This window comes from Hordeum vulgare, chromosome 5H (genome assembly GCF_904849725.1).
Source record: "Hordeum vulgare subsp. vulgare chromosome 5H, MorexV3_pseudomolecules_assembly, whole genome shotgun sequence".
Taxonomy (NCBI): Eukaryota; Viridiplantae; Streptophyta; class Magnoliopsida; order Poales; family Poaceae; genus Hordeum; species Hordeum vulgare.
The window spans coordinates 161,207,763-161,227,358 of record NC_058522.1 but is presented as its reverse complement, the minus strand read 5'-3'; the positions used below and the strand labels follow the sequence as shown (position 1 = coordinate 161,227,358).

At 42.5% G+C, this 19,596-nt stretch overlaps 1 long non-coding RNA gene across 1 annotated transcript; it reads left to right on the top strand.

Annotated features, from left to right (window-relative positions):
* The first annotated feature begins 1,189 nt into the window (after nucleotides 1-1,189).
* Nucleotides 1,190-5,574, top strand: LOC123395710. The gene is made up of 2 exons (XR_006609814.1): nucleotides 1,190-2,000; nucleotides 5,141-5,574. It is a non-coding gene; the product is annotated as an uncharacterized LOC123395710 (long non-coding RNA).
* Nucleotides 5,575-19,596: the final 14,022 nt, after the last annotated feature.

The window sequence follows — 19,596 nt, the reverse complement described above, 5'->3', positions numbered from 1 at the left end:
TGTTATAGCATTCTTGATTCATGAGGAGTCTCGAAGAGAATTTGTTTCAAGAATGAGATATTTAAACCCACCTATTTCTTCGATCATGAGATATTTTCAACCCATGATTTCTTCATTCAAGCTATATTGGATTGGGATTCACCTAAAGAATTTTCCTAAAGATTGTTGCTATCATGGTGCCCATCAATGATCCAAGTTCTCAATATATTTGATGGTGGAAGAAGTTTTGCATATCTTGTTGTCCAAAGTAATCAACTCTTTTCGTTAGTGGCTCGTTCTCACCTCATAATTTTGAGCTGGTTTCCATAAGCCCATAACAAACTTTCTTTCGTTGTTGATTTCCAACAAGTCCATTCAATCCTACTTTGTAAGATTCTTTTCAAGTTCAATTGTGGTAGAAGTTTTCATTTTCTTCTCCGTTCTTTCTTCCCAATGATCTAGTTTCCACTTTTTTTCTAGAGACTTTGTGATGTTGCTCTCTTTTATCCATTATCTTATTTTAACAAGATCACGTTCTTTCCTTGCTTATCCATTTAATAGGAGTGTCGTGAAATATTTTCAGCTTCTTTCCATCTTATCAAGTTTTGCCTCTCTTTTCTACCGAAGTGCTTCCCAAATTTCTATTGAATTCTTACTTGTTCCTCATGTCATTCTTCATCTCGTTGAAACCTTCAAGGATCGTTGGTTTCACTCTTTGCCAAAGAAGCAACTAATTTTTACCTTTTCGTCATTCTCTTCCTCTTCTCATTCTAAGGTCTCTGGGCGAGATCTCTTGTTAGTGGAGGAGAGTTGTGACAGCCCAGCACCGACGCTCGAGAAGATTCTTGTTTCATTCCATTCCTGATGTGTAATTTCTTCGGTTGTTGCTTTCATCATTGCATCATCTGCATTGCATCGGCACTCCGTTGTCGTCATTTTTCAAAATTTGCATCCGTTATTAGTTGCCCGTTCTCTCCTTTCTTGTCGTTGACCGTTTCGTGACCAACCCCACACACGCACACCCACGACACCATTAATATATTGTTTTTAAAAGTGTGTATAAAACTTTCTCAGATTGGGTTGAAAGTTGACTTGCATTCTTAATATAGTGTAGGATGGCCGTCTGCCAAATGTCATCGCAATCGGATTCCGTTTCATCCCAAAGCATTAAATGTATAGCGTCACTATAACTCGATTAACATCGGATGTTTTCGGTGTTTGAAAAAGTTTGTCACATGCCACAACCTCCCTCTCATCTCAGCCTAGCCCTCTAAAAAATCCCAACTAGCCCACCTAAACCTACTCTGCGATCGGTGTCGTCCGATCACGATCGGATGGTCCAAAAATGGGCAAAAGCCCCTAAACCTATCCCTCGCCTGCTATAAATAGATAGCCAACAGTCCATCTTTAAAACCCTAGCCCTAACCCTCCTTAAAATCCGTGACAGCCGCCACCTAGTAGCCTGCCACCTCTCTGTGCCTCCTCTCTCCTCCCACGAGCAAGCAGCGGCCTGCTCGGGCCCGAGATGGCCCTAGCTCTATCGCTGCCCAGCGGGTTCTCGTGAGCCTCGCTACCCTCGCGTGCTCTAGATCTCGAGCTGCGCGCACTCGTCTCCGCCCCCGGATGCCGCCGGCAAGCAGGTCACCGGAGACTGAGCCCGTGCCTCCCCGTATAGCCCGGGCCCGACAGCATCTCCTCCTAGCTCCGCCTGCCCCGCCATGGTGTGGCTCGTTGAGCTCGGATCCGGCCGCCCTGAATTTTCCCCAGTCGGATCTCCGCGCCGTCGACCACTGCATTCGTGCCGCCGAACCACCGCATCCGCATCGCCACACCATCGCACTAGCGCCCCATCTCCATGGCCTCACCTGCATCTTCCCGCTCGGGACCGGGAGGACAAACCCCCACTCTACCACAGCTTGGGTCGCGCCGAGCCGCTCCACGTGGCCCATCCGGCCTCGTGGACCGCAGCGCACCGGCCTAGCTTCGCGCATGCGAGCGCCCGGATCCAACCCATTCGCGAGGTGAGCTCTGCCTTGCTATACCCCACCCGTGAGAGTGATTTAGTACCCAATGCCCGTGTTCTGTTTTGGTACAGTGCTAAGATTTGTCGTGTAGACTATTTTTTCATTGTTTGCGAATTTATCAGTTTACTGTTTTGCTTAATTTCAGAAAAATACATTACCTTGAATTGCTCATAATTAATTAATCGTGCATCGCATGTAAAAACTTTATATATGTAATATGATCTGATTTTTTTGTAGATTAATAATATTCAACTTTCATCTATGTTAAAAATATTTAAAATGTTGTTTGCACGTAGTTTGCATACATGCCATAAACTTGCATAATTGTTATGTCATTTTTCCCATAGTAAATGCCCACATGTTATATATGTTTTTGTGGTAGGAAAACCCAATGAATTTAACTATCCATTTAGTTTTGTAATTTGAGTAGGTTTGTGTGCATGCTATTTTGTTATGATGCCCTTTTTTATTTTTGTGAGTTAATCCGTGCATCGGAATTAAACAAACTTCATATTAAAAATGTTTAGAATTTTGTGTAGCTTCGCAATATCCAAATTTCATGTATGTGTAAAATATTTAAACATGTTGTTTGCATTGTTTTGCATAAATGCCATGTTACAATGATTTATTTCATAACTAAATAACCGTAGCTCCGATTTAAATAAACGTTGTATAAAAATGTTGTGCTTCATGTGCTCTACATGATTGTGGCATTTACATGCATAGTAGGTTGCATCTACATGCTCATATCTTGCAAGTGCATCATGAATATATATGAAATGTTATTTTGTTCAATATTGTGTGGATGTTTGCATCTAGTTCGTAGGTCTTTTGCATATGGTTCCTTCGTGAGAATTGATCTAGGATATGTCTACTTTGATGCCATGCTGCTGGTTGCCATGTAGATTATCATTAACATGTTCGTTTGTTGCTCCTAATGTGCTATCATGTTAAAAACTGCAATCTTTTTTATCAAGTTCCATTTTGCGAAGCTCGAATTAAGCAAACCATGCCTCTTTTGATTGAGTGGAATGGAGTGATTTTAGTAGGCTATGACTAGTTGTTGTTAGTATGTTTCCCATGCCATGTATGTCATGCTTAGTTGTAGTTTTTATCATGCGAACATGGTTAGATGATGTTGCTGTTTGGTAGGGTCAAATATTTCTAAGTCTGAGAATTCGATATTTCAGCATGCCATGTTGTGTTGATGCTATCTATGAATGTGTGCATATTTAGACCTTTCTAGTGTGGAATAAAATGAAGTGCATCATGCCCACTACCGTGCGGTCAATTTTCATGCTATTATATACCCTGTTGCATGTGTTTTTCTTGCTGCCAATATGCCATCATGATAAAAACTGCTATGCTAAAACTGATAATTTCACTAAGTCTGAAATTGTGTTCAAGTAGACATTTTGTGAGCTTCTTTCCTAGTGATCCATGCATGTATTCAATTTGTCGTTAGGAGATGGCTGTTGTGCATCTTATCCACTACTGCCTCATGCCTTGTTTGAGCATTTTAGATTCCTATAGCTTGTTCTTTTGGTGTGTATAAAATGTCATGTTGCTGTTTTGGGCAGATTATCACTATATCTTGTATTGCTTGTATTTGTTGAACCGTTGCTCCTTTTGAACATGACATAAATGAATGTTGCTTAGAATTTCTTGTAGTTTCATAATAAATTGTTGCATCCATGATTTAACATGCTTGTGGGTGTTATTTGCATACATTTTGCATTCATGGCCTATTGTCTTGTGATGGTCATATCTTTTGGACTGTAACTCGGTTTTCGATGGTCAATATATGTAAATCGACTAGAATGACGTGTATAATCACATATTCCAATTTAGTTTTCTGTCTAATAAATTTAAAATGTGTTTAATTAAGACCGAGAACGATTTTAAATTAACATATCGGGTCATTTCAGAAATGTTATATGTTGTTTCTGACCTCATTTAAAATGCCTAGACAGTGTAGTTTATTTATGCTTCACCTCTTGACATGTTTCACAACATTTAACACCGCCATGTACCGAAACAGGAGTGAACTAAATAATTTGAATGTGGAGTTTCCTCAATATGAAACTCATAGCATATTGGGCTTCATTTAATGTGTAGTATTTGATTGTTGTGATTGTCATGCCCCGCATATTTCAAACGGACATGCATCATATGTGTTTGTGCGTCCTGCCATGTATATGTTGTGGTGTTTACTGTGTGTTGATTGTTTGTTTCCGAATTGTTTCTTCTCGATAGAGTTCCGAAAATGCGTTGGAGTGTGAGGATTCGTTCGACTAGTTGGTTCGTCTACTTCATGGAAAGCCTCTAACCCCTCCATATCCCAGCAAACCTTTGTTTGGATATTTTACTGCTTGCTCAGCCTTCTTACAGTGTTGCTAGTTGCAGGTGCAGATGCTTCCATGTGACAACATGAATTCCTCGTTATATCATAGTATTATTTCTATTTAATTTAATGCCTATATATACTTGGTAAAAGATGGAAGGCATGTCCTCTAGCTCGGTGTTTTGTTCCATCTTTGCCGCCCTAGTTACTTGTGTACCGGTGTTATGTTCCATAATGAGCGCTGGTAACCTTCTTGGGGTTGTAATGGGACCCCCTTGATTTTCTTTCTGGGATAAAACTCTTCCATCAAGGCCAAACATTGGTACTATTTGCTTAATAACAACTAATAAAAATTACATAGGGCATTGATCACCCCGTGGATAATTAATCAACCCCGAGGGCTAGTTCTCCTCGTGAGTGTTGGTCCAAACGGGGTGATGTCCAGCGCCCCCTGGTCACCCGGGGTTTCACCCAAACCGACGTCTTACAGATCTGGTAGTGCCCGTATCTTCTCGTGAGCTCTGTATCTGAGAGAGAGGACATGGTGGGGTTATGTTTGACTTGTAAGTAGGTGTTCAGGATCATTTATTTATCATTATTAGTTCATGTCCATTTATGCGTAGATCACCCCTCTTATTTCTTGTACTCATAAGGTAGCCACTCAAATAAATGCTTAGTGCTTGTTGTAGCCTCACCACTTAACCATACCTCACCCATTAAGCTTTGCTAGTCTTGATACGTTTGGAAATGAGACTGCTAAGTCCTTTTGGCTCACAACTTACTACAACAATAGTTGCAGGTATAAGTAAAGCGATACTTTGACGTGAGCGCAATGATTGTTCTATTTGGAGTTTCTTATTCTTCTTCATGGATCATAGGATGCGTTCCAGGGCCGCACCTTGGGATAGCAAGGATGGACATCGTTTTATCGTTTGGTTTCTTTCGTAGTCGGACCAGGCTCATCTATATGCAGGTTGAATGTATTATTGTATTGAGATGTTCATGATTATCTTGTGGTGAGTGTATGCCAATTCCATATACTCATCTCTTCTTTACATGTACTTCTAACGATATCCATTCTTGCAAAACAACGAGATGTGCTTATATCACTGTCGAGGCCCCCGTGCAAAAATAAGGATAGGATCACATCTTGGATGTTACAAGGGCCCACCAACGTGTCTATTGGAAATATGCCCTAGAGGCAAAAATAAAGTGGTTATTATTATATTTCCTTGTTCTTGATAATCGTTTATTATCCATGCTATAATTTTATTGATCGGAAACTCAAATACATGTGTGGATACATTGACAAGAATGTGTCCCTGGTAAGACTCTACTAGACTAGCTCGTTGATCAAAGATGGCTAAGGTTTCTAGCCATAGACATGAGTTTCCATTTGATAATGGGATCACATCATTAGGGAAATTATGTGATGGACACGACCCAAACCTTAAGCATAGCGTTTGATCGTATCTAGTTTACTGTTATTGCTTTGTGCATGTCAATGTATTTGTTCCTATGACTATGAGATCATGCAACTCCCTGACATTGAAGGAATGCCTTGTGTGTATAAAACATCACAACGGAACTGGGTGATTATAAAGATGCTCTACATGTATATCGGAGGTTTTTTGTGGATTTGGCATGGATCAAGACTGGGATTTCTCACTCCGTATGACAGAGAGGTATCTCAGGGCACACTTGGGAATACAACATCACCATAAGCTTGCAAGCAATGTGACTAAGGAGTTAGCCACGGGATCTTGTATTATGGAAGGAGTAAAGGGACTTTCCGGTAACGATATTGAACTAGGTATGGAGATACCAATGATCAAATCTCGTGCAAGTAACATACCGATGGACAAAGGGAACCACATACGGGATTGGCTGAATCCTTGACATCGTGGTTCGACTGATATAGATCTTCATAGGATATGTAGCAACCATTTTTTGCATCCAAGTCCCGTTATTGGTTATTGACCGTACATGTGTCTGGGTCATGTCTACAAGTTCTCGAACCCGTAAGGTCTGCACACTTAACGTTTAGTGACGATCTACTTTAGTTGAATTAGTTTTTTGATGACTGAAGGTTCTTCGGAGTCCCAAATGAGATACCACACATGATGAGGAGCTTCAGAATAGTCCGGAGGTAAAGATTGATATATTGGAAGTTGGTATTCGAGTTCCGGAAGGTTTCCAATTTTATGACAGAGGTTCGGGAAGAGTTCTTGGGGTCCGCCAGGAGGGACCACTTGTCTCGGAGAGCCCCATGGGATATGAGAGGTGGCACATCAGTCCCTGGTGGGCTAGCCGCCCCTCCCACCTAAGTCCATGCGGCCAAGGATCGAGGTGGTCTGGCCGAGAGGTGGCCATCGCCCCACCTTCCTTGAGGGCCAAGGCAGGCCTTGGTGGCTCCCGCCCCACCCTTGGGGAAACCCAAGGGTGCTAGTTGAAAAGACCTCGATGACGCCTAGAGGGGGGGGGGGTGAATAGGCTATTTAAAAACTTCTTCGGATTTGGCTTGAACGTAATGCGGAAATAAACTAAGAGGGTACTTGTCAAGCACAAATCCTAAATGCACTAGGCACTGCAACGTGTATCAACGACACGATCTACCAAGATGGACACAATGCAGTTACTAACAAGCACAAGTAAGTTACACAAACTTACTTGAGCTATATCACACGACAAGTAGGTAAATAACACAAGATACTAGATCACACTATATCACACGATATATCAAGGGTTGCAAGTATGTACATATGGATATAGAGGGTATGCTTGAATGATTAATCTTGTACAAGAAATGGCCAACACAATATAATGAGCACAAGCAATATGCAATGTATGTATGCTCAAATAACACAAGTAAACCACAAGTAAGGAGTTAGGGTTAAGGATAACCAAGGTCACTGAGACGAAGATGTATCCCGATGTTCACTTCCTTGGAGGGAAGCTAGTCACCGTTAGAGATGTGGATGTTACCACGAAGGCACACCAACGCCACGAAGGCTCACCCTATTCTCCCCTTGAGATAACACCACGAAGGCGTTTCTCAACCACTAGTGGTAAGACTTTGAGGTGGCTTCCAAACCCTCACAAACTTTTCCGGGGGAAATCACACGAATTGATTCCTCTGCGAAGAACTCCTACCGCCTAGGAGTCTCCAACCTCCAAGAGTAATAAGATCACGGGGAATGCTCAAAACTTGCTCAAATCACAAATAGCTTGGGTTGACAGAAGGAGAGGGAGAAGATCTATCTTTTGATTGGAACAATTCTCAAACTGGCTCACAAATGCTCTTGGGATCTAAGATTTGGAGTGAGCAAATGTGTGTGAGGTGGAAGTGTGTTCTTATGAGGATAAGGCTGTATTGGGCCGCCCTCTCACGAAGTGGGAGGGGGGTATTTATAGTGTGGAGAGAAAAAGAGCCGTTGGGGGTACTTTAAGTCACACACGGTCCGGACGTCCGACAGTTGTCGGAAGTCCGGGCGTCCGCGAGGGACCGGACGTCCGAGACCTGTAGGCATGACTGGAACTCTTCTGAATTCATCAGCGGCCGGACGTCCGACAGGGGTCGGTCGTCCGAGGCCTGTAGATGTGCCTGAACATATTTGAATTCATCAGCATACGGACGTCCGGAGTGGCCCGGAAGTCCGTGTTATACAACACAATTTCTACTGGTGGTAGGTTCCGGATTTCCGACGGGTGTCGGACGTCCGGCGCTCGGACGTCCGGAGGGAGCCGGATTTCCGAGATATAGAACTCAACTTCTACTGGTGCAGGCTTCCGGATTTCCGGGACTTGGCCGGACATTCGGGCCTCGGACGTCCGGAGGTAGCCGGAAGTCCGAGTTATATGGCTCTGAATTCTCTGGTATAGGATTACGTATTTCCGAACCTGTCGGGCGTCCGGCCCTCGGACGACCAGAGGAGGCCGGATGTCCGAGGCACTGGTTCTATTTTCAGATAACAGCAGAGCAGTGGAGATGTGATCTGAACGGAAAGTGAAGATGTAGTTTGAGCAAGTTCATCGCAAAACCTGTGATCCCCTCTTAATAGTGCGGGATCCCTAAGGACTCAAGAATCATAAAAGAGTACTGATGATCCATACTTGAGTGTATACTTTTATTCGCTCATCATCACTCCGCACAACTAACGTCAAAGGAACTGATACCTTTGAGTTATCCCTTTCACCTGAGGTTGATGTTGTTGTTCCTTCTTGGCTCAAGTTGAAAGCAAGACATGATGAAGTCTTCAAGTAGCTTTCCCATACACAATGCGGAAAGCCTAGCTTATGTATTCATCTTCATTTGTCCACCATGTGAACATCCACAAGAATAAAGCATGAAGTTCTCAAGAATGTTTATCTTGATCTTGTCCTGTCCACCATGTGTACATCCACAAGAATCAAGCATGTAGTGCTCAGGAATGCTTATCTTGATCTTGTCCTTGTTAGCAAATGAGGTTGTCCTTGTCAGCACATGATCATTGACAATAGTTTCAATGATATATTCATGCTGATCCACTTGAACTTGCACACCACAATCTTGATGACGATCACCACTTGACGTCATCCTTCATGGGTTGTATGAGATCTTCCTTTTGACGCAAGCCCAATGGAAACACACCTAACCCCCACATAGGAGTCTCACAAAGACCATGGGTTAGTACACAAACACGTAATGGACAATGCTTACCATACCATGGGATCATTTGATCCCTCTCGGTACATCTTATACGCTTTGTGTGTTGATCATCTTGATTTGCTCTTAGTCTGAGATCTTGATCAACCTAGTGTTTCTATGACCATTCTTTGGATAATACCTTGAATAACATCTTGGTCAACATATAAACTCCTTGAACCCAACAGATGGACTTCAAGAAGTGCCTATGGACAAATCCTATAAATATAACTTAAGGCAACCATTAGTCCATAGGGAGTTGTCATCAATTACCAAAACCACATATGGATATATATGCTCTAACAATCTCCCCCATTTTGGTAATTGAAGAGAACCACTTCAAGAGAGTTTATATAAGGAGATAAGCATAACCAAGCGCACACATACAAGGTAATAATGCGTGTGTGCAAGATGTAAATGCTTACGGAATAAAAGCAAAACCCTCTAGACATATGCAAAGTAAACTCTCTAAACTTCTCCCCCGTTGGCATCGATTGCCAAAATGGACGACAAGTTTAGAAAGCCAAAATAGTAGGTGGTCCTCCAAAAAGTGTGTACTTCTCAGCAAATGAGTGCAGAAAAATACACAAATACAATGATAAGTAGTTGGAGGAAAACAAACTATATTGAGGACCCAAAGATTGCAAATAAAAGGATCGTATGCCACAAAGACATACAAACATGGAGGCAAGCAATCAAAGAATTCCAGATGGAACAAACAATCATATGGTCCTTCGAACCACATGAATAAAAGATATTATGATAGAGGCAACATAGTGCTTTATCAAAAACTAGAGAAGCTCCCCATGATTTGTGCACTAATATGAGATTTTTGTATTTGACACAGGTGCACAAAATAGGATCGTTGCTCCCCCAGAATTAATAGACACACACAACGAGTGCAAGACGATAGATGAGACAATAGGCATATCAATTGCACAAAACTAATGGTTGAGCAACATGTAAAGGAAGCAACTTAAGAATAAGCTCAACCAAAGTAATGTGTGTGAGTCATGGCAAAGCACTTGAGAAGACTTAAGATAAGGATGAGCAATGCTCATGAACATAGTCTTGATGAATATGAGATACAAAGTGCAAGACATATCATTCCCACACACACATACTAGAAAATGGGTTCACAAGCTTACTAATAAACAAAATAAGAACCAACACTTATGACAACCCATTGTGAAGATAGGAAGTAAGAATCTTGTCAAGAGGAGGGATACTAATTGAAAATGGCAAAACCCTCATCAAGACAAGTATGAGGAAAAATAATCTTCACGGCCAAAGAGTGCACCAAGATGTAGGAAGATAAGATACACACTTAAAACAAATCCTTTCACGTTGCCACCAAAACCGAAAAAGGAAATGCAGCGGTGGACGTGAAAGAAAAGAGGATATCAATTAGAGATGTAACTTCTCTCATGTGACCAAGATTCTAAGTAGAAGACAATCATGATGATATATATATCCACAAAGAAGGATGTACACACGAAATGATTACAAGAAGGAAGAACACTAGATATCCAAAAAGGGAAGTCATAAATATATCAATGAGATCTTTTGCTTGGAAGCATAGCACATGGCCTAATATTTTCTTATTGTATAATATGAACTTCCAACATACGAACATCAAAGACATCCCAACTAGCAGTAAGACATCATCGTTCGGATACTTTGAGAAAGAAAACAAGTACTACGAGAACAAATCATGAGATTCATGCCATGATGCAACCTGGAAAAGAAAAGACAGGTTGGGTCCTTTGTAAGAAAAGAATGCATGAAGTGGATACTTGTTACCGAGACAACATTGGATTGATGTAATAGATAGTTGTTCTTTGATCATCCTAACTTGGCTTCAATAATCACATGGTCTCAACATCTTTCTTATAGGCGAGCCGAGCATCCAATGCATCTCCAGTTGTTCCTGGAACAACAAAACAAACAAAATGGTGCCCAAACTCATTGGGACCAAAGAGTTAGAAAACCAGCAATACATAGGACAAACTCCACATACATATGTGCATATAGATATGAATTTGAATTTCATGCACACTTTAGCAAATTTATGACAAGGTGGAATTTCCCCTATATATTGGGTCAAAGAAGGAAAGCAAGCAATAGAAGCTGTATAAAGTAGATATGGTACGCATGCTCAAGACTCTTAAGAGTCAACTCAACACAAAGTTGATAAGTCACCAAAAGACAAGGTATCAAGTGATAATAAGATCCTAAAACAAAAGAACTATCACTTGAAAGATATCAATTGAAAAGATACATCAAGGAATGAGATATCCATTGACACATGCCAATTAGAAGGCAACAAGAAACCAATTGAAGGAAAACAAACACGAAGTATCTAGTTTCCAAGAGAGAGCTAGGTTCCAACAAACAAATCCCTCTACAAATTTTCATGATGGCACAAAGCATCATAAAGAGCAAGACTTGCCTCCCATCAACACACACTTGATGGGGATCAAATGATTTTATGATGGGTGAATAAAGAGAGTGTTTTTAAAGGGAATAGGATAGCTCCCCCAAGGGACGTGCATTATATAGAATTTGCATTTGAATACAAAACGCACATGATGGGATCATCAATTTCTCTATATCTATAACCACACTAGACATGTTAAAAATACATTCATAAGAGGCAAGAAAGACAGACGAAACACAAAATCCAATGTAAAGATGATTATCAATTCCAATCATATGATGGGAATACCAATTGTCAAGGACAAGAAGTATTTTTAAAATGATACTCATTGGTAGATCACAAATATATCCAAGATCATCTTTACCCATAAAACGCAAGCAAATGAAACTTGTAGAGCTACATGCCACCTAGGAACAAGATAATTTACAATATCAACACTAAGTGGTAATACGTCAAATGTACACATTTTCTAGGTTTGTAATATGCACATAGCATATTACTCCCCCATAATGTGATAAACCAATAACATTAACAAGTGGCAAATTAAAACCAACAAGATATACTTAATGGACCATATAGAATTTGAATTTCTCATGAGTAAGACATACCACATAGACACTAGATAATCTTGAAGCATCAAAACTAAGTGGTATTCCCCATGTATACACATTTATAGGATTGTGAGGTGTGCAAAGCACAACACTCCCCCACAGTGGGATAGTCCATTAATCTCTCACAAGAGCCAACAAAAATACAGACAAGACGCAAATAGGCTCAATACAAGACTCACATGTACATGATGTGCAAACCAACATACACATACTTGATTACTCAAGATAGGCAAGTTGGAAGCACAACATATACACACGCATGCAAGGTACAAAACCACAACATGCAAAAAAGGGGCAAGCTCCTAACAATGTAAACAGTTTAAGTATAAGTTACCGTAAGGAGGCACATTGGATATAAGATAGAGACTCGATAATCCAAATGACTTGGCGTGAAATAATATGAATGATGAAGACCCCTTAATTCTTCATTATGTATCCAAGTCTCTAATGTCCTCCAAGGTCACCTATTGATCAAGTTTGAGCTTGTTGGTCCCCAACTATGTTGGGTCCTAAGAGGTTAATCATAATAGGCTTGGCAACCCAAATGGTTCTTTTCTTGACACCATTTTGAGTACCAACAAACTTGGCAAAGACATTGCCAACCTTATCCTTCCCAAGGGAATATGTATCATCAATAGTGATTGGGTTGGATAAGTTACCTTTCGTGCAAGACGAAGCTACGTGACCCTTCTCACGACATAAGTAGCAACATCTACCCTTTGTTTTCTTCCCAGTTGATTTCTCACCTTGGGGAGTGTTGGCTTGGGTCTTATTGGGAAGAGGCCTTTCTTCAACTTGTAGTTGAATATGTGATTGAGTTTGTGGCCGCTTCCCTTGTTGCCTGTGACTTTGAGACTTCGTCTTCAGAGGGCAAGATCTAACATGGTGCCCTTTAACTTTGCACTTGAAGCAAATGATTTTGGACGAATTCTTGACTTGTTCTAGGCCCCTCTTGTTCTTGTTTGAGTTTACTCCAAACTCATTTTTGTCATTCGGAGATGTTTGCTCACACAGGACATTGTTGAGTGTGGGCATCCCTTCATGACACTGTTCCAAGTCTTTCTTCAAAGAAGTGACTTGGGCCTTGAGCTCTTTGATTTCCTCTGCACGGTTAGTATCAATGCAAGTACTAAAGGAAGTGTAAGCTTCAATGTTAGAGCAACAAGGCAAGGAAAGTAATTCATCACACGAGGTAGCAACATTATGAGTAGACGAATTACGAGGACTAGCACATGGTAATATAGTACTTTGACTAGAAGTAGTGCCATTGTCCACATGAGGCTCGCTTGATGTTACCTTGGTGATGATAGCCTCATGAGCTAACTTTTGCACATTATGGGATGTTAGAAGATCGTCATGAGAGCTTGTGAGCATTACATGGTTTTCTTCCAACTTCCCATAATTGCTAGTTAGTAAATCAAGTTGAGCATGTAGCTCAACATTCTCCTTCAATGTTGATACTTCAAATGAGGTAGAGTTAGATGTACAAGTATCATCAACAATATGAGAGGAGTAAGTAGCAAATAGAGACTTCTCATGAGTAGATTGAAGCTCCTCATAGATCTTAGAGGTTTTGATGAGCTCTTCCTTGACATCATTGCATTCAAGGAGAAGGACCTCAAAATCCCTTTTAAGTTTATCATGAGCAACTTCAATCTCTCCTTTTGATGATCTTAAGTCTCTACATGCTTGATGACTCTTCTCAAGTTCATGTTCAAGTTGTTCACTTTTAGCTTGTTCATGATTAAGTGAATCATTACAGTTTTCAAAGTAAGCAAGAACATCTTGGAACCTTTGAAGAGAGTTATTTTTAGCTTTATGAAGAATTTTACTGATCACATAGATATTTTCAGTCAAGTCATCATCATCATCCTCATCGCAAATATTATCGTTATTGCATAGGGAAGATGATACCTCATTATTACCTCTTGCCATGAGGCACATGTGAACTGGAGGAGTTGATGATGATTCTTTTGGTGAATCAGAATCTTCATTAGCCAAAAGTACTTCATAATTCTTGATTTCCCCTAAATGGTTAGTCATAGAGCAACTAGGGAGAAACAAGATATTTTGATCAAGAGGACATGAGGAAGCATGCATATCACGACAGACATTTGTGAAGGAATCTTTAGGTGAAATGCATGACCTATCAGCACAATAATTTACATTATGTGTGGTGCTAGATATGCTCGTGTCCATAGAGGCTATGCCACTTTCATCAACATATATTTCTTCACTCACCATGTCATTACCTTGTGAGATTGAAGATGCTCAGGTGTGCAAGCAATCGGATATGGAAGTAGTGGTGGACTCTTTAGGATCGAAAAGAGTGAAGAGCTCATGCACCAACTCCTTCATCATAATACCGTCTTCATAAAGATTGGACCCACCATATATATCTTCAAGTTTAGTCCAAACTTCATGAGCTGACTTGCAAGTCGAGATAGACTTAAACACTTCAGGACTTATGGTTCCATGAATGGCAAGAAAAGCCTCACAATCAAGATACATTTCATTAGTAGATGAAGATGCATCATCCTTTTTGTCGTCAATCCCTTCAAGAACAATTCGTAAAGTATTTGGGCCCATGGCCCGAAAGTGATGAAGCATACGAATTCTCCATAAGGTATAATTTGTGCCATCAAAGTCAAAGATGCCATTGTGCACTAATCCAGTAGTCGACATCGATACTCTCTAGGTCGTGAAACCTAATTAAAGAGAGACCTAGCTCTGATACCAATTGAAAAAACCTCGATGACGCCTAGAGGGGGGGGTGAATAGGCTATTTAAAAACTTCTTCGGATTTGGCTTGAACCTAATGCGGAAATAAACTAAGAGGGTACTTGTCAAGCACAAATCCTAAATGCACTAGGCACTGCAACGTGTATCAACGACACGATCTACCAAGATGGACACAATGCAGTTACTAACAAGCACAAGTAAGTTACACAAACTTACTTGAGCTATATCACACGACAAGTAGGTAAATAACACAAGATACTAGATCACACTATATCACACGATATATCAAGGGCTGCAAGTATGTACGTGTGGATATAGAGGGTATGCTTGAATGATTAATCTTGTACAAGAAATGACCAACACAATATAATGAGCACAAGCAATATGCAATGTATGTATGCTCAAATAACACAAGTAAACCACAAGTAAGGAGTTAGGGTTAAGGATAACCAAGGTCACTAAGACAAAGATGTATCCCGATGTTCACTTCCTTGGAGGGAAGCTAGTCACCGTTAGAGAGGTGGATGTTACCACGAAGGCACACCAACACCACGAAGGCTCACCCTATTCTCCCCTTGAGATAACACCACGAAGGCGTTTCTCAACCACTAGTGGTAAGCCTTTGTGGTGGCTTCCAAACCCTCACAAACTTTTCCGGGGGAAATCACACGAATTGATTCCTCTCCGAAGAACTCCTACCGCCTAGGAGTCTCCAACCTCCAAGAGTAATAAGATCACGGGGAATGCTCAAAACTTGCTCAAATCACAAATAGCTTGGATTGAGAGAAGGAGAGGGAGAAGATCTATCTTTTGATTGGAACAACTCTCAAAGGGGCTCACAAGTGCTCTTGGAATCTAAAGATTTGGAGTGAGCAGATGTGTGTGAGGTGGAAGTGTGTTCTTATGAGGATAGGGCTGTGTTGGGCCGCCCTCTCACGAAGTGGGAGGGGGGTATTTATAGTGTGGAGATAAAAAGAGCCGTTGGGGGTACTTTAAGTCACACACGGTCCGGACGTCCAACAGTTGTCGGAAGTCCGGGCGTCCGCGAGGGACCGAACGTCCGACAGAGGTCGGACGTCCGAGACCTATAGGCATGACTGGAACTCTTCTGAATTCATTAGTGGCCGGACGTCCGACAGGGGTCGATCGTCCGAGGCCTGTAGATGTGCCTGAACATATTTGAATTCATCAGCATACGGACGTCCGGAGTGGCCCGGAAGTCTGTGTTATACATCACAATTTCTACAGGTGGTAGATTCCGGATTTCCGACGGGTGTCGGACGTCCGGCGCTCGGACGTCCGGAGGGAGCCGGATTTCCGAGATATAGAACTCAACTTCTACTGGTGCAGGCTTCTGGATTTCCGGGACTTGGCCGGACATCCGGGCCTCGGACGTCCGGAGGTAGCCGGAAGTCCGAGTTATATGGCTCTGAATTCTCTAGTATAGGATTCCGGATTTCCGAAGCTGTCGGGCGTCCGGCCCTCGGACGTCCGGAGGAGGCCGGATGTCCGAGGCACTGCTTCTGTTTTCAGATAACAGCAGAGCAGTGGAGATGTGGTCTGAACAGAAAGTGAAGATGTAGTTTGAGCACGTTCATCGCAAAACCTGTGATATCCTCTTAATAGTGCGGGATCCCTAAGGACTCAAGAATCATAAAAGAGTACTCATGATCCATACTTGAGTGTATACTTTTATTCGCTGATCATCACTCCGCACAACTAATGTCAAAGGAACTGATACCTTTGAGTTAGCCCTTTCACCTGAGCTTGATGTTGTTGTTCCTTCTTGGCTCAAGTTGAAAGCAAGACATGATGAAGTTTTCAAGTAGCTTTCCCATACACAATGCGGAAATCCTAGTTTATGTATACATCTTCATTTGTCCACCATGTGAACATCCACAAGAATCAAGCATGAAGTTCTCAAGAATGTTTATCTTGATCTTGTCCTGTGCACCATGTGTACATCCACAAGAATCAAGCATGTAGTGCTCAGGAATACTTATCTTGATCTTGTCCTTGTTAGCACATGAGGTTGTCCTTGTCAGCACATGATCATTGACAATAGTTTCAATGATATATTCATGCTGATCCACTTGAACTTGCACACCACAATCTTGATGACGATCACCACTTGACGTCATCCTTCATGGGTTGTATGAGATCTTCCTTTTGACGCAAGCCCAATGGAAACACACCTAACCCCCACATAGGAGTCTCACAAAGACAAGGGTTAGTACACAAACATGTAATGGACAACGCTTACCATACCATGGGATCACTTGATCCCTCTCGGTACATCTTATACGCTTTGTGTGTTGATCATCTTGATTTTCTCTTAGTCTGAGATCTTGATCAACCTAGTGTTTCTATGACCATTCTTTGGATAATACCTTGAATAACATCTTGGTCAACATATAAACTCCTTGAACCCAACAGATGGACTTCAAGAAGTGCCTATGGACAAGTCCTATAAATATAACTTAAGGCAACCATTAGTCCATAGGGAGTTGTCATCAATTACCAAAACCACATATGGAGATATATGCTCTAACACCAGTGTCCTCCACCCTCCCTCCTATATATACTAGAGGAGAGGGAGGTCAGCCGCACCGGAAACAACCGCCACGCTGCCAGTAGAACACAAAGTGTTTGTGGGCATTGATGTTCAAATTGCATACTTCCTTAGTGTCATTTTTGATTTGGCGGTATTGTGGGATGATGCAACCAGGACCAACCTTACTCGTCCATGTACGAAAGACTGGTTGCATAGAATCAGATTCGACAGAGGCTGTCCTTGTAGAAGGTTAAATAGCAACTTGAATATAACCATTCTAGCTATGCGTAGGTATTGGTTCTTGCTAGTCACCCATAGCAGCCACGTACAACATGCAACAAGAGAGTAGAGGACGTGTATTTTATTTTTGCACGGTATGTTGTGATATGATATGGCCAAAGACATGATGAGATATATGTGATGTATGAGATGATCATGTTTTGTATAGATTATCACGACTTACATGTCAATGAGTACGACAACCAGCACGAGCCATAGGGTTCTGTTCAATTATTTTGTGCCTTCTTCTTAACTTTATCGCTACGAGTTAGCAATAGTTGTAGAAGCATAGTTGCCGCAGCAACCCAATGACAACACAATGACGGATATCATCATGATGGATATGATGGTGTCATGCGAGTGACGATGGATATCATGTTGGTGCTTTGGAGATGGAGATCAAAAGCACAAGATGATGATGGCCATATCATGTCACTTATATGATTTGCATGTGATGTTAATCCTTTTATGCATCTTATTTTCCTTAGGACGATGGTAGCATTATAAGATGATCCCACACTAAAATTTCAAGATAAAGTTGTGTTCTCCCCAAGTGTGCACCTTGCGAAGGTTCGTCGTTTTGAGGCACCATGTGATGATCGGGTGTGATAGACTCTACGTTCGCATACAATGGGTGTAATCAAGTTTTGCACATGCAGAACACTTGGGTTAAACGGACGAGCCTAGCATGTACAAACATGGCCAAGGAACACAAGAGAAACAAAGGTCGAACATGAGTTATATAGTAGATATGATCAACATGGAGATGTTCACCATTGAAACCACCACATCTCAGGTGATTATCGGACTTGGGTTGGTGGATTTGGATCATGTTAAATTGAAAAACTTGAGGGATGTTGATTTGAGTGGGATTTCTTAAGTATATGATTAATTGAACTCATTTATCATGAAGAATAGTCTAAGTTGTCTTTGCAAATTATGTTACAGATCAATAGCTCACTCAGTAGCTCCTCGGAATTTTAATGCGTTCCTAGAAAAAGCTAAGCGAAAAGATGATGGAAGATAGTTTGCAGACTGGGTCCGTAATCTGAGGATTATCCTCACGGCTTCGCAAAAGGCTTATCACTACTGGAATTCACAAATTTGCCGTTTTCCTTTCCTTTTCTGTCTGCTGACACATGGAAAAGAGCTTCTTTGCCATCAGCTGGCGCAAAGCAGACGACAAAGTCAACACCTAAGGCAAAAAAATTCTTTGCCGTCGGCCAGCGGACGGCAAAGGAACCATAGGCGGACGGCAAAGGGGTGGCGGACGGCAAGGGGGTGCCACCGTACACCCCCTCCCACCCCATAACAGCCGCTCCCTTTGCCGTCTGCCCTCCTTCTCTTTGCCGTTGGGGGCGGACGGCAAAGCGAGCCCCCCCTAACGGCCATCTCCCTCTCCCTCTCACTCTCATCCGCTCCCACAGTCTCCTCCGCTCCACCAGTTACTCTCTCAGCCGCTCGTCCCCCGCCCGCCGGCCGCCTCCTCCCCCGCCCCTCCCCCTCCCGCCGGCCGCCTCCTCCCCCGCCCCTCCTCCCCTCCCGCCGGCCGCCTCCTCCCCCGCCCCTCCTCCCCTCCCGCCGGCCGCCTCCTCCCCCGTCCCCTCCTCCCCGCGGCCTCCTCCCCGCGCCCTCCTCCCCGCGCCAGCCCGCGGCACCCCTCCTCCCCGCCGGCCGGCCGCCTCCCCTCCCGCCCCCTCCTTCCCGCGCCCTCCTCCCCGCTCCCTCCTCCCCACACCCTCCTCCCCGCCCGCCGGCCGCCTCCCCTCCCGCCCGCCGGCCGCCTCCCCTCCCGGCAGCCGGCCGCCTCCCCTCCCGCCCCTCCTCCCCGCCCCTCCTCCCCGGCTAGCTGAGTTTTTTTATTTAATTAGATTTAGTTAGTTGATTTAGTTATTTGATTTAGTGGTAGTTGATTTAGTTAGTTGTTTTAATTAGATTT